The sequence below is a fragment of the Spermophilus citellus genome, assembly GCF_964194105.1.
Source record: "Spermophilus citellus genome assembly, chromosome: 7".
NCBI classification, from domain to species: domain Eukaryota; kingdom Metazoa; phylum Chordata; class Mammalia; order Rodentia; family Sciuridae; genus Spermophilus; species Spermophilus citellus.
Window position 1 is genome coordinate 125,655,598 of NC_138188.1, and position 15,085 is coordinate 125,670,682.

Sequence of the window (15,085 nt, forward strand, 5' to 3'; positions counted from 1 at the left end):
CTGACTCTCTTCAGACTTCAGCTCTCAGCCTTCACTGGAGATAACCCTGCCTGAAGATATTCAACTTGCCCTGATATCCAATAATTTCTTAATGTGCATCTATAACAACCTAGTCCACTTTTCCCCAAATTTGGGACAACTCAGAAGATTCATCCTGGTCCAGTCTCCCATTACTGCCAACTAGTACCCCCACAACTGTATCAAAGCTTCTCCCTCTGACAAATTGTGCTTCCTTTCTTTTTCCCTTCTGAAAATTAATCTCAAAAGCATTCCCTAACAAATTCCCTTCCCGTGGATTACCATCTCAGAAAATCTGCTTCTGGGGAGCCCCACTAGGAACAATAAGTGTCAGCAGTCATCTGAGGAGACAGACTGAGGATCTGATTTTGTAACCAGATTACCTGCTCCTCTGCAAGTAATGATACAATCACTTGCAGTTGCTAGCAGTAACTATCCATCACCGATAGCTCCTGGCACAAATTACCAGTGTCATTATTAAAACTTCCCTGGGATAGTATACTTGTAGAAGGAATCACACTAGCTGCTGAGAGGTAGCAGGTATATAAGAAATAGGGTTGGATAGCTAAAAGAGGAAATGACCACATGGACATGCTAAGAGTTATTGCCTTAGGAAAAGTAAAGGAAATGTTAAGAATAAGTAACAATTAAAGCTAAATGTAAAACCTAGGACACTTGTAACATAGAAAGAGGTTTTTGCTCTCTGCAGTTATAGTCATAGATATCTGGGACTAAGGGTGAGGATATATCAGAGGAGTGAAAGAGCTGCAGGAATGATTTAACTCTAAAACCTAAGCAGGTCTGCTATCCTAAAAGTAAGGTCCTGAACATGACACATAGCATAGAGACACATGGATTAACTAGACTTATGGCCTTAGTAATCTTAAATTCCCTTGAACACTGGCAGCAAAGTGGCTCACTCCATCCGCCTCCCTTGTTTGAAGATGGTAGAGAGGCTTCTCTTATGCTAGTTAAAATGTGTCCAGCCCCAGGATTTGTCCCTTTTTGGTCTCCGGGACCAAGCTGTGACATAACTCAGCTGGAGAAATGCAGGACTGGATAAGGAAGCAAGTGGACAATACTTCAAAGAGTTACAGGATTTAGCATAAGTTCTCATGGGATGGGAAATTAAAAGTGCTTGAACAAGGAACATATTTGGGGGAAGAAAATAAAACAAGGAGAGTCACCACATTGTCAGTGTTAATGGAATCTAATCAACAGGAGCATGCAGTTTTCCTGTTACACATTGGGGGCAAAAAGAAAGATATTTTATTTGCAGTCTTTGATACTCTTGCCCAATTTTGATGGTGGATGGAAAGTACAACAATCCTAGCTTATTAAAGAACATGAGTATAAAGAGATGAAATTACTCAGAGATTAGGGTGTGCAAAATACACTGAGATCAGAAAAAAAATAAAAATACTAGTTGATGTGGAGGATTATCTAGAATGGAATGTAGAGGAGGGGGGAAGAAAGGTAATATTTGCAGCACCAAGATCAGTTACTGTAGTGGTGTCTACAGTTTTACACACACACATAATTTTTTGGGCGGGGGGAGTATCAGGGATTGAACTCAGGGGCACTCGACCACTGAACCATATTCCCAGCCCTATTTTGTATTTTATTTAAAGACAGGGTCTCACTGAATTACTTAGTCCCTCACTTTTTCTGAGGCTGGCTTTGAATTCACCATCCTCCTGCCTCACCATCTCAAGCTGCTAGGATTACAGGCGTGTGCCACAGCATCTGGCCATTTTTTCTCACTAATGTTTTCCATTCAAGATTTCCTCAGGGAGAGAGGCTCAGGAGAGATTTTTCCATAGTTTATATAAAAATATTTTTTTTCATGTGATGGAAGGAGTTGTCCCCAATCCCTCTTCAAAAATGAAGCTACTAGGAAGACTATCCATACACAGCTAGCACTCATCTGCCAGCCCACTCTGGGGTCATCTGGGATGAAGGTGGATGCCTTGATCAGAGATGTTTCTTCTTTACTGGGGGAACCCAAATTTACTAAACTCTATAGAGCTATGATGATGTGGAGTCATCACCTCAATTGAGAATAAACATGAATAGTTATCCCAACTTCAGTTAGTTTATTTGGTGTCTTCATTGAGGCTATAACACAGCCCAACTTCTCTTTCTGCCTTGCTGCTTCATTAATTGCCTGAGAGCTCCCTTGTATAAAACTCTTGAACCCTAATTTCCATGTCAGATCTTTTCCCAAGGGAATCATACTTCCACCAGTTGATGAAATGTACATTTGTTCCATTAGGTGAAAATGTAAGAAAGATTCTTAACCTTTCATTAAAAACACATATTGAGCAGTTTAAAAAATTCTGTAAATAATTGCTACTCTTCATAAATTAAAATTCTGTACCAGTTTCATTTTCCATTCTCTCACAATGAATGCTTAATACATAATTAATTCTACTTTGTTTTGTATGTTTTTCTAATTTACTTAATGAAATTCATGTTTCATATTTTATGCATGGAAATGTTGTTCCAACAGATAAATAGTTATAAAATTAGATACTCAATAATTTCACTCTTCCTCTCAAACTTCCTCAGCTTTCATCATATTCCTAAGCAAAAACAGTTCAGTTTTCAATTACTTTCTTCAGTAATATCATAACTGAATTTCAGATGGACTAGTCAAGTTCAAGAGAAATGATGTGCAGGAAACAAAAATGCAAGCAGTTTAAACAAAGGAACATATTTGGAGTTAACTAAGTTCATAGAGAGTTAACCAATGATTATGTATTTATCTCTTTCTAAGTTTACCTGACTTCTATACATCATTCCATTGATGCTCATACTAATTTTTATTTTATATTTCCATATAAAGTATCTCTCACTCTCTTTCTGCATCTGATATTCTACTTGTTTAAGTAGCAGTTGACCATGCTGATCACCAGTATATTAAAAATAAGTGCAATAGTTATGTTAGAACTAGAATGTATTTTAGGCAAGAGTGTGGCAAAACTGAAACTATAATCAACAATCTCTGCTGAGTTCTTACATAAAAGAACAATTTTGTAATGCTTTTAGTTCTCATCATTTGAATTACTCCATTGATATTGGTTTATTGTCAATGTTCCCCACAAGAATATAACCCTCATGACATGTAATGGACCTCATCTATATTGTTTGTTGCTATAACTCATATAATATAGCTTTTCTTCTAGCACAGTCTTCCTGCGTAATTTATTATAACTTAGCACATTCTTGTCATGGAAATATATAGCTAACTTTTCTTAAAACCTAGTGTATAGGACACCAGTTATTTTTAACTTAAGGCTCATTATTTTTTTAAAAAATCACTTTATTGTTTACAAGGCACATTAACACATAGCAAATCACACAGTTAAAAACTGGTTAAGGGTCATAAGCAGCTGAATACTTTTGAACATTTTTGCACTCCTGGAATTGCTCTGCCAGTTTACCTTTGAAAGCATGTGACATTATCCAAATTAGATACATTTATCCTCATTTTTTATTTTAGTGAAATTAAGTGTGTCTGTTTTTCCTTTCTTTTTAATTTTTTTTTAAATCTCATCTTTTCCAGTTTCTTTTCTTCATAAAAATCTGTCTTAGCAAAGTCTCTTCATATATAATATATAATGTTCCTGTTTTATTTTTTCTGTTTTTAATTTTGCTAATTTTTTACCTAAATTTTATAACTTTTCTTCACTTTATTTGGATTCATTTTTTTCTCTTTTTTGATATTATAAAGTCAAAGCTTAGATTATTGATTTCAGATTTTTTTTATTTTCTAATGTATGCATTCAATGCTATAAGTTTCCTTCTAAGTATTGCATCTCACACTTTGATATATTATATGTATATTTTCATTTAATTCAAAATGTTTTAGAATATTTTGAGATGTCTTTGACCCATGTTATTTAAAAACATGTTGTTTATCCTAAGAGTATTTGGGGGGATTTTCCAAGTGTATTTGTGTTATTGATTTCTAGTTTAATATCAGTGTGGTCTGAGAGTGTAGTCTTCATGATTTCTGATCTTTTATGGGATGACCCAGGATGTGTTCTATTTGAATGAATGCTCTGTATGGGTTTGAAAGCAAGGCATATTCTTCTGTTGTGAGATCAGTATTCTGTAAGTGTCAGTTAGATCCAGTTGATTGTTGGTGGTACTGTGTAGTTCAATTGTGTCCTTACTGATTTTCTGACTACTGTGTCTGTCCATTATAGGTAGAAGGATGTTTACATTTCCAAGTATAGTAGTGGATTCTACTACTACTTCTTGTAGTTTTATTTCATTGTTTATGTGGAATATGCAACATATGGAGAAGTCCATGGTGCTTTAGTTATAAGTTAAAACTTTAAAACGGGAACTAATTTCTTAACCTAATTAATGATACATGTTTACCTGTTCAGGAATGAATAAAATTGTGATTTTTGAAGTATAGTGGATTGGATGTTGTTCCCTCAAAAGATATGTCATGCAAACTCAGAATTTGATCTTGTTTGGAATAAGGGTCTTACTTAGGTAAAGATCTCAAGATGGGATTATCCTAAATGAGGTATGCCCTAATCCAAATAACTACTATACTTATAAAAATAATTAGAGGGAAATTTGGTACATATAGGGAGAGGACACATGAAGACACAGACAGAGTTGAGAATGATGCTTATTAGACTAGGCCAAGGAACGCTAAGGATCACCTGCAGTCATCAGAAGCTAGCAGAGGCAGGTCCACGTTCTCCCTATTTGCCAAAAAAGGAACCAGCCCTGACAACCTTTTCAACTTCTGACCTCTAAAATTTTGTTTTAAGCCTAGGTCTACCTGAATCCTATACTGTATTCCATTGAAGACTATGTTCATACTAATTTTTATTTCATGCTCTCATATAAAGTACCTAACCCTCTTGTGTTCTCCCCCTCTCTCTCTCTCTCTCTCTCTCTCTCTCTCTCTCTCTCTCTCTCTCTCTCTCTCCTTTTGATAGTTTGTGGCAATTTGATATAGAAACCAAAATAAATTCGTCAGTATTTCACAAATTGTGTAGCTTAGCACTGAGATAAGGTAAAACAATTCAGCATTTCTTTACTTATTTGACCTGAAAAAGACACACAGACAACTAAAAATAAAATGTGTGTGAATGTGTTTTAAGTGAAACATAATCAAGAAAAGAACAAGAGTATGGCAAAACTGAAAAATGTAATCAACTGTGTCTGCTGAGTTTTTACATAAAAAAACAACTTTGTAATGCTTTTAGCACTCATCATTGATATTGGTTTATTGTCAGTGTTCTCCACTGGAATATAAGCTTCATGACATGTAATGGACATCATCGTTTGTTGCTATAACTCACATACCTAGAACAGGATCTGACACATAATGACTGCTCAATAAATATTTGTTGAGTAAAAAGACTGATTTATAAAAGGAAACTTTTATTGCTATGATTCAATTATGTGCAAAGAGAGAATTATTTTATAATATTCCAGCAATAGAGGTAAAATAGAAATGTATACATTGAAATATATCCTAGGTTCCAAGGTGACCCTATCTATGGGGTTATCATCACTATATCATAGGAGTTCTTAGATCTCTTAGAATCAAATTTACTTGCATTTTGGGTGGTTATACCAACCACATTATCATTTATTTTTGAATAAGTCACTTCTCTGCCTTTTGGCCTCAGTGAAAGAAATACAGGTAAATAGAGTTGAACATTTTGATAAAGAACCCTATGCTGCAGTTTAGGGAGAATGTAACATTGATTGTTAATATTCATGGAAAATGAATCGTTTGTTTGCTCTCATTTCAAGCATAGAATTCACCATGACATCAGTGGAAGATTTTTACAACAATAAATCTGTGCCAAATAATAAATTACATTCTCTCATATTAAATTAAAATGTGCACATTGGAGAGGCTTAATTTTAAATTTCCATGACAAATGGGAATTTGGACACTAAAAAAGAATGAAATAAAGTTCAAATGCAAAGGAAAAAAAAAAACCCAAGCTGCAACTCTCCCAGGGTTCTCTATCTCTTTTCTTTCTGTGTCAGGTAACAAATAGTCCATAAATTTGTAACATTAGGTGTTGCTGTCAGAATATTGTTTTATGCTTTCTAAAATGATTCTTGTTGTGGTAATGGGAATTTATATTATTTGTGGTAACCTGATATACAAAGAATATTTTCTACATGCAAAAGAGCAATAATAAAAAAATTACATAAGAAAGCAAATGCATTTAAACATTCTAACAGTTCTCCCCTCAACACATAAATGCAACTTAGAATTTCAGATCTACTGTATTTTCTAATTATGGATGGCATTGTATCTAAACTGAGTTAACACAGATATTTCTTACATTCTAGGATGACTTAACTATCATGTCCCTTCCTACAGAAGTTATGTAAAAGTCAACAGTTCTTGAAAGGGTCAGATAAAACCTTCAGATATTCTTTATCACCATCATAAAACCTCAATGTAAGGTACTGAATGACATTTCTCTATTTTTCTCTTATTAGTGTGAAGTTTGCAAAATAATCTGCCCAGCACAGGAAGCATCATGAGAACAGTGCTCTCATTTCACTCCTAATAAGAATGGAAAACATCAGGTGTTTCTTAAGTCCTATCCTGGGCCACTGCTGTAGGCATCACTGTGATTGATTTCATCCTGCAGTCTTCAGTTTACAGGAAATCCATATAAATCAACGTGAATATGGAAATTTCATACCTCCCAGGAGTAACAGATTAACTGATTCTAAATTGGAACAGAAAAGAAAGGTCAATAGAAAAGCATCCATGAGGAACATAGGAAAAATATGCCAGACACTGTTACTTTCCTTGGAGGGCTACACTGTGGGTTCTTTTATTTTTGACTCAAAGCAGCATATCCTGAACTTGCAACCACAAATATGAATATTTGGGAGCCAATAGGGTTACCCTTGTAAGGGAGTTTTTAGCCTTTTTTGATTTACAGATTTATTTTTTCCAGAATATGAGAAAAGCCAAGGAAACTCATTCTCCAGAAATCTCTGTACTCAGACAACTTTTCATACAACTACTGAGAGCATTCTGCACCTGAACTGTACTCAGTACAAACTTAACTTAGCTTCCTTGTTAAGGAGAGAACTGAGAGTAGAGGAGGACTCCACAGAATGAGATGGAGACCAGCCAGAAAAAAAAAAAAAATAGCACACAGTTTCTATTTTCACTTCCTCCTGGTCATAATATTTTTACCCTTCAGGATAGTTCTGAAAAACACAGTCTCTCCCAAATTATCCCTTTTACCTTAAACTCCTCCTGAGGGAGAATCTAGAGTAATGTCTCATGAACACTCTGAATCCAGAAAGAATTAGAATCATACATATGTTATTATTGAAATGACCTCCTCTTCTATCTCTTGGACTGGACTTAATGCAACTAGTGATAAAAATCAGAAAATTAAAAAAGGTTATGCATGTGCAAATCCATTTTTAGTGTTTCATACACAAAGCAGCATTTGGTTTGTTGGAAAACTGGGATAGACACTGGAAAACTAGCCCTAGTTTGTCATAAGAAAAGGAGGAACTAAAAAATATTTCTGAACTAAGTCATTGACTACTAGATATGCATCAGAATTTATCATAAGTCTAATTGGGTAATGAAATTGGGTTAACAAATTAAAAAAAAAAAGGAATCAGCCAGCCATTTTTAGGGCAGACAAATAGAGACAGCAGCTCTGGTTGGTTTGGGGGTTCAGGCTGGTGGTAGTAGACTCTCAATTTTACTATAGATAAGGAGACAAAAAGGCAGGAGTACTATCTGCCAGTACCAAAGCAGCCTGTCCTGTGAACACTTTTTCATCCATCCACAATAAAATCTCAGATAAAATAATTAATAATTAATAGGTCCAAAAGACCTTCTTGTGCTTCTTACCCACAAAATTATATCTTTGGGTATATTTTTTTCCATTAAGAATTGCCTTGCATTATTTTCTGTTGTTAATGAACAGTGTTCACCTATAAGCAAAAGTGCTTAATAATTTAAATAAATAAAACTTAGACTTAATTCATATTGAGCCTTGTTCATAGATAAGGGACTGTTCTAGGAACCTTATACATAATGTCTTTTATTCTTAGAAAAACTTTGCAAGGTAGTGTTGTTATTATTATCAGTTTTTGAGATGAATAAATTGAAGGTTGAAGGATTTAAATATTTTGCTAAAATACACACATCTCTGAAGGTAGGATTGGAGCTCAGGTCAATTTACCATTAAATCACGAGAAGTCCTGTTGAGGGCCGTGAATCAAGTCAAGTTTGCCAGGAGGAGTGGTTTGTGAGGCAACGCCACAGAGCCATTAGGATGGTGGAGATTCCTTATTGGCTGACTGCTGTATCTGGATGATGCTAATTGAGTCAAGCTGTGTGTGGTTAGTTGGGTATATATACCGCTGTCTTTCCATAATAAAGCAGTTCCCGTTTCAACCTCCAAGTTGCTTGTCACCTCCCGGTTATTTGCCCAGCCAGACTGTGGCAAAGTCCCCTCTGTCAAGCTACTTATCCTAGTATGACTATGCACAAACAAGAGGATGGGGAATCCCAGAATATCAGGTGCTTTCTTCTTTTGTCATAAAGTGAAAATGTAAAGCTTTTTTATATGAGGACAATGTGAACTTGAGAAGAAGTTTCATAACAATTGAATTTCCAAGTGTGAAAAAATTAGGTAGGTTGTAAATAAGCTACAGGCTCCAAATACGGCTGAACTGAACTGATAACTGTTAGAATATTTGCTTTTTTAATCGTTTCTTTCTTGTATTATTGAAAATAGAAGCTACCTCTAGTAAAGATGTATTGTTTATGCCATTAGAACAAATTACTTTATCTGATGATTTTAAAAAAGCATACTAATTGAAAAAACAAAAAAGAAAAAAGGTTAAGAAAGAAAAAATAAAATTCTGTGTCTATTTTTTCTGGGAAAGAAAATACTAAAAGTAATTTAAAACATTGAAGCTCAGCATTCACTGTTTGGTAAAGATATATATTTTTCCCCAAAAAGCACTCCAGGATTATTGAACATGACATCAGCATTGGTAGTATTCTTTTGCTGAAGGAAATGAACCATCATGTGCCATCAGGGGAGCAATGGTGGATTTAATGGGGCCATTTGAGCAGGGAACTTTTAGTCTTATTGCTGTTAATATCACAGTGTGCAATGGCTTCTCCTTTATATTCAGCCTTTTAACTAAAATAGAAGAATTCAGAGGAAATAAAGAAAAGCCACCTGGAGGGAGTGCTTACTCCTACAAAATCTTAATAAATTGCTCAATAGCCTGTTTAAACATACACATGAATCTCTTTAGTAGAGAAATGTTTTCAGCTCCACGTAATACCTGTCTAACATGGTTTAGAAGAATGTCAGGAGAAAGAAGATCAACTGAAGGCAAAGACAGAAGGATATACAAGGTACACATTTGTATTGCCAGCTCATTCCAATCCAGGATAAGACATAAACCGGGTGCTGAGAAGGAAGTTGCTCATGACAAGATTAGTGACCAGTGCTTTTCTTCTCCTCTGACAGCTTGTGGCTGCAGGATGGATTTACGAGTCCCTGGAGGACAGGAAGGCATAAACAACACTTGGCATCAGCACCATGAAGTGCTGACATCACCAGTTCAAATCATCTGAGTGAGCCAGAAAATTAGAATCCAAAACTGCATTTTGCAGTATGATGCCATGCAAATGAAGAAATATGACAGCACTCAAAACGTGTGCTTGTGAAATAATTTTTAAAATATTCTGATTGAATATATTCAAAATGAGATATTATTACAAATACAGCCTTTTCAGTCAAGGAAATGAGAGTTTGAATATTGTCCCTGAAGTGATAGAATAAGTGGTAAGCAATGCTTCTTAATAATAATGAGATCCTCTGATCTCATGAAGGCAAAAGCCAGTCCTCCTAACCCCAAGATAACAGATGTATTTATATGGTGGAATCCTGCCATCGCCTGCTTGGAAGCCTCATGCTGAGGAGCAAGCTGTGTTTGAACTGTCAGATGCTTGACTATCACTGTCAGTTCCACTCTTGACACATCAGTTACATCTGTATTTCAAGAAGGGCAAAGAGCAATGTTTTCTGCATCTATTTTCTGCCCTGTATTTGTATTTTGTCATCAGGTATCACATATGTCAATATCTAGGAGAGCCATTCCTCTGTGTTAAGGGAAGGGAAAAATTCTGAAACAATTTCTCTCAACATTGTGTTTTTACAGGGTGATCATCAGAATGTGTCCAGGCATTAATTTTTTAAAAGAATAGGTTGTTCATTTCATAAAACTAATTTATGATGCCATTTTCAACATGAGGCTTTCCACTTCAGATTTTAGTACCAGCAATAGTTACTTAAGTGTTTTCAAGGAGAAAATCAGTAAAAACAATATGTTTACACCTATGTCTTTTTTCTGATTCTTTCTTCTCAAACTTATTCTTTCTACCTACAAACTTAGTATGTTTATATGTGAATTTAATATTTTTGCTAACAAAGCTTTATTTTGTAAAGATAATGTCCAATGAATATGTTCAATACTTATGCATACATTCCGCATTATAACTTCATTCAGTTACTGAGTTATATTAACAATAGTATCACTTATCAATAAATATTATCTATTTATTCAGAGTCTCTAAATTCCAGGCATGAAGTTAGGAAAATTGCATGTAGAACATAAATTAATGACACCACATTTTTAAATAATTTTCATTTGAAATATCTCAAATTGAGAAATAGCCCTAGATTTCCTTTGAAACATTTCTCCTCCATTTAAGAATCAAGAATTCTGAGCTGGGCATATTGGCACACATCTGTAATCCCAGCAACCCAGGACACTGAGACAGGAGGATCACAAGTTTGAGGCCATCCTCAGCAATTTAGCAAGACCCTGAGCATTTCTGTCAAAGAAGAAGAAGAAGGAGAAGGAGAAGGAGAAGGAGAAGGAGAAGGAGAAGGCGACGACGACAACTAGGGATGTGGCTCAGTAGTAAGGAATCCCAGTACCAAAATAAAAATGGAACCAGGAATACTAAATAGTTTTACAGTTTTATACTCAAACTTTCTTTCCAGAGTGAAACTTAAAGAAGATTCAGAGGATAATACTTTCCTGTTCTCCATGACAAAGAAATCGGGATAACTGCTTCTATTGGAAATGTAAATATTAAGAATGATAGTTAAGATTTTTTTAGGTGGGATAGGTTTTAGGATTCTGCTGACAACTTGAGGTGGCTATAATAAAATAACACCAGAAAAACATTAGGGAATTAAGCATGGCTTATTAAACAAAATGAATCAATATTTCTGATTTTGTAAAATTCCTAATGTTTTGTGTACATTTATTTTCTTGATATTCATAACGTGTGTGTGTATTATATATATATATTTTTTTTCTACTAGAAGATCTCTTTGGGTGTGACTTTCCTGCCAGACTAATATATTTGAACTGTTATGAACTACAAGAAAACAGGGACACTTGGTGCAAAAAGGAAAAGTCTTACAGGAGGATTATGATTTCAAAGCCAGCCTCAGCAACTTAGTGAGATCCTCTCTTAAAATAAAATATAAATAGGGCTAGGGATGTGGCTCATTGGTTAAGTACCCCTTAGTTCTATCCATGGTACAAAAATAAATAAAAAAATAAAAATAAAAAGAAGAAAAAGAAGGTTAATGAGAAAGAGAACAAAGTCCTGATTACAATAATTTCAATCTAATTTCTTAATCATGCAAAAGAATACAAATTATTTTTTTTCTCTAAGTTAAATTTTATTTGAGCTACTATTTTCTCAGTTTTGCCATGTCAATTTAGAATTATCTTTTATATCTAAATTCCAGGAAAGTTTCATTATAATTTTTAACTCTTGCAAAAAATATCGTTTTTCTTCCATTCTCTCTTCCCTCATGATGGTCTGTCAACTCAAAGGATTCGCATAGAAACTTCCCATCACTGAAAGAGTAGAGCTGAGAGAATCTGGTCACACCAGATTCTATAAACACCAGTATTCTCAGGATGCACAGATTCATTTCAATATCCTGGAAGACCAACCTTCATCCTGGCATCTGCTATATTTCTATGTTCTCCTCTGGTAGCCAGCCTAAAATACATCTTCCTTCCAAATACTTGGTTTCCAACTGCAAAACTCTTAATACTAATAGAAAACTCATTAACTCTCTTTCTTGGAAGGATTGGGGGAAAATTTGTACCCATACACAGGATGTGGTGAGAAGAATTCAGATGTTCTCTCAGTTCACTCAGGAACCACAGGAAACATATTGGGGCTACTCCAGGACCTCCCTGCCTTGGCTAAAACTGTGGCTATTACTTCTTTACTGCTTCCTTCTCTAGGTGATGGTGGTAACTTTTGCTGTTTGCTACACTCACAGCTCTAAGAGATAGTTCCAGTAATACTGGATTTCCAAAACTGTGTACAGAATTTCATAGCCAGAGGATATAGAGATGCTGATTCACAAGAGAACCTTAACTTTCAACAGTTCTTTCTTTTCTTTATCTGGTAAATTAGGATGTTTGTATTCCTTCTATGATGCAAAATATAGACATATATACACATGCACACAGATGCATGAATGCATAAATAAATTTAAAAATTGTTCTGCAAGTATTCTTTCAAATGTTATGCTTGAACCAGTCTATCGGATTTCTCCACTGAGTTGCAAATCATCTCTTGGGACTATAGTTACCTAATTAATGGCTCTAGGAAATCAGAAGTCTTTTTAGTGAAAATAGGGTAGAGGAAGCAAAGTTCTAGAATGGAAAGCATGTTGTTTATGGTTTCACAATATAGTTACTACAACAAACTGAGAGAAAATATTCAAATTGAACTTTCATCCTGTAGGATATGTTTCTTGTGCAACATCCTCCTAATTAGGTGCTACAATAAAACAAATCAAAGCACTCCACATACCATGTCATCAAACACCTATTAGTTTTTAGATAAAGAAAAGAAGCTCAGAGAAATCTAATAACTTTTCCAAAGTTATATGGCTCCTTTTGTCAAAACTTGTTCTTTTGGGTCTAGGATCTTGTGAAACCCTGTCAGTTTTTTGTCATTCCTGTTTGCTCCTGGGTAAACCCTGGGTTGATTTTCCTAGCTTCGCCTATGATTCCTTTCTAGTTTCTTCTCTGTACCTTCTAAGAGAAATATAACATAGTGATAATGTATACATTAAAGTGTTAGTTTAACTCTAAAGGAATTGAGCCCTGAGGGACTGAGATCTTTCATATGCAATAACAACAGTAATAAATACAAGGAAGAAGCATTCAAGAAGAAAATGACCCCTGAAGTCCTTTAGCGGTTGATTTAATGTAGGAATACAGTATGTTTCATCATAATGGTTATTGAATTGATTATTGAAAGATTTTATAGCAGTATAAAATTGTGATATGATGTAATAGGCTTTGAAACTATCACATCATTTCAAGCTGAAAAAAAAAAATTTCTATGAAAGTAATTATTAACACCTGAATTTTAAGATACAAAGTTTAACTTTTAAGGCACTAGAATCAATAGACTTATAGAAGTTTTCACTTTTACAAGAGAGACTAAGACTATGATTCTAGTCTCTCTCTGTCTCTCTCTGAATGAGAGAATTTAAGATTTTTTTTGAGAAAAAATATGATATAATGTTGATATAATGAAATGCGCACTTTCAAAATATTCAAATAAGAAAGTAATATAGAATAATGAATTCCTAATGATGTTTTATTCTTTTTGAAAATTATAACATTCTAGCATTTATTATCTAAAGAGTATCTGAAAACTTATAATTTTAGAAAGGTATTTGTGCTTGTGTTTGGTGGTGATTGACAAGCTTTATGTAATATCTAAAACAGATATTAATATTAGTTATTGTTACAATAACAAACATTTATTTTTTAATTTTGGCTGGTAACATACTAATTCTGTGCATGATGGGTATGAGGGAGACACCTAAATATCAACATTCCTTCAATATTTTTGGTTGATATAATTCTAATTGATATTTCAGAGCTTCATATAATAATGTATTGAGTGAGTTTCTTTGCCTGTCTGTGGGAACCTGCTACAAAAACCATTGATCTTTTCTCTTGGAGTGCACAGCCGCATTTGATTCACTGTTTTTTAATATCTAGGGAGCATTGTAGTGCACAGAGTGCAGAAGTAGACATGAAAGGTTAGTGATTTGCTTTTACAAGGCATGCCCTGCTTAATCTGTTATACTAATGCCTTTCACTGCATCGCCCTCTAAGATAAGGAATTTAAAGCCACATTTTAATAAAGCAGCCTCATTGAGAATTCTAAGAGAAAGCCCCAGTCAGAGTCACTGAGTGAAAACTGAATAATGCCTGGTGTCAATAAAATCTGAGGCAATTATTTCAAAATCCAGTTTGGACCAACAGATTTTTGTAGTGCATATGTCTTATTTTTTTTCACTATAGCTGAGGAGTCTAGAAGACTTTTTTTGTATTCAAATCTGGTCAATATCAAATTATATACATTCAGGGATTTATCAAGGGTCACATTGATAGTATCCTCTGTCACCAGTGGCTGTTGTCATAAGTAATTTACCTTCGTTCTCATAATTAAATGGTTTTCAAGTTCATTTTGTTTGTGGTCTAAAAAGTGACCCAATGAGTCATTTTGGAAGTACTATTTCTTATTTCCAATGGTGTGCAGCAAACCATGATTGGAAGCAGTGTAGAGACTTAGTACAATTACCTGGTAAAAGGACACCTTGGAGCATGGGGATGATGCATTTCTACTACGGCTTAATGTCACTGCATTTTGGAATTGTGAGAGGCTCTACTGAATGGTGAGAGCTGTATGGATTGTCTGAACTCACACAACTTGAGACTGCAGCAATTAAAGCCAGAGTTCCTGTGTGCAGAAAATTTTTGCTGTAAGGTGTGTGTGTGGGGCGGGGGTGGGAGGAGGGAGAGAAATTTAGAAATACAAACATGAAAAAAAAGTAAAGACAAGAGTGAGGAATGAAGAGAGACACATTTTGAGTTCATACGTGGAAGAAACAGCTTTCTGTAGAACAGATTAGCCTACCAAGCG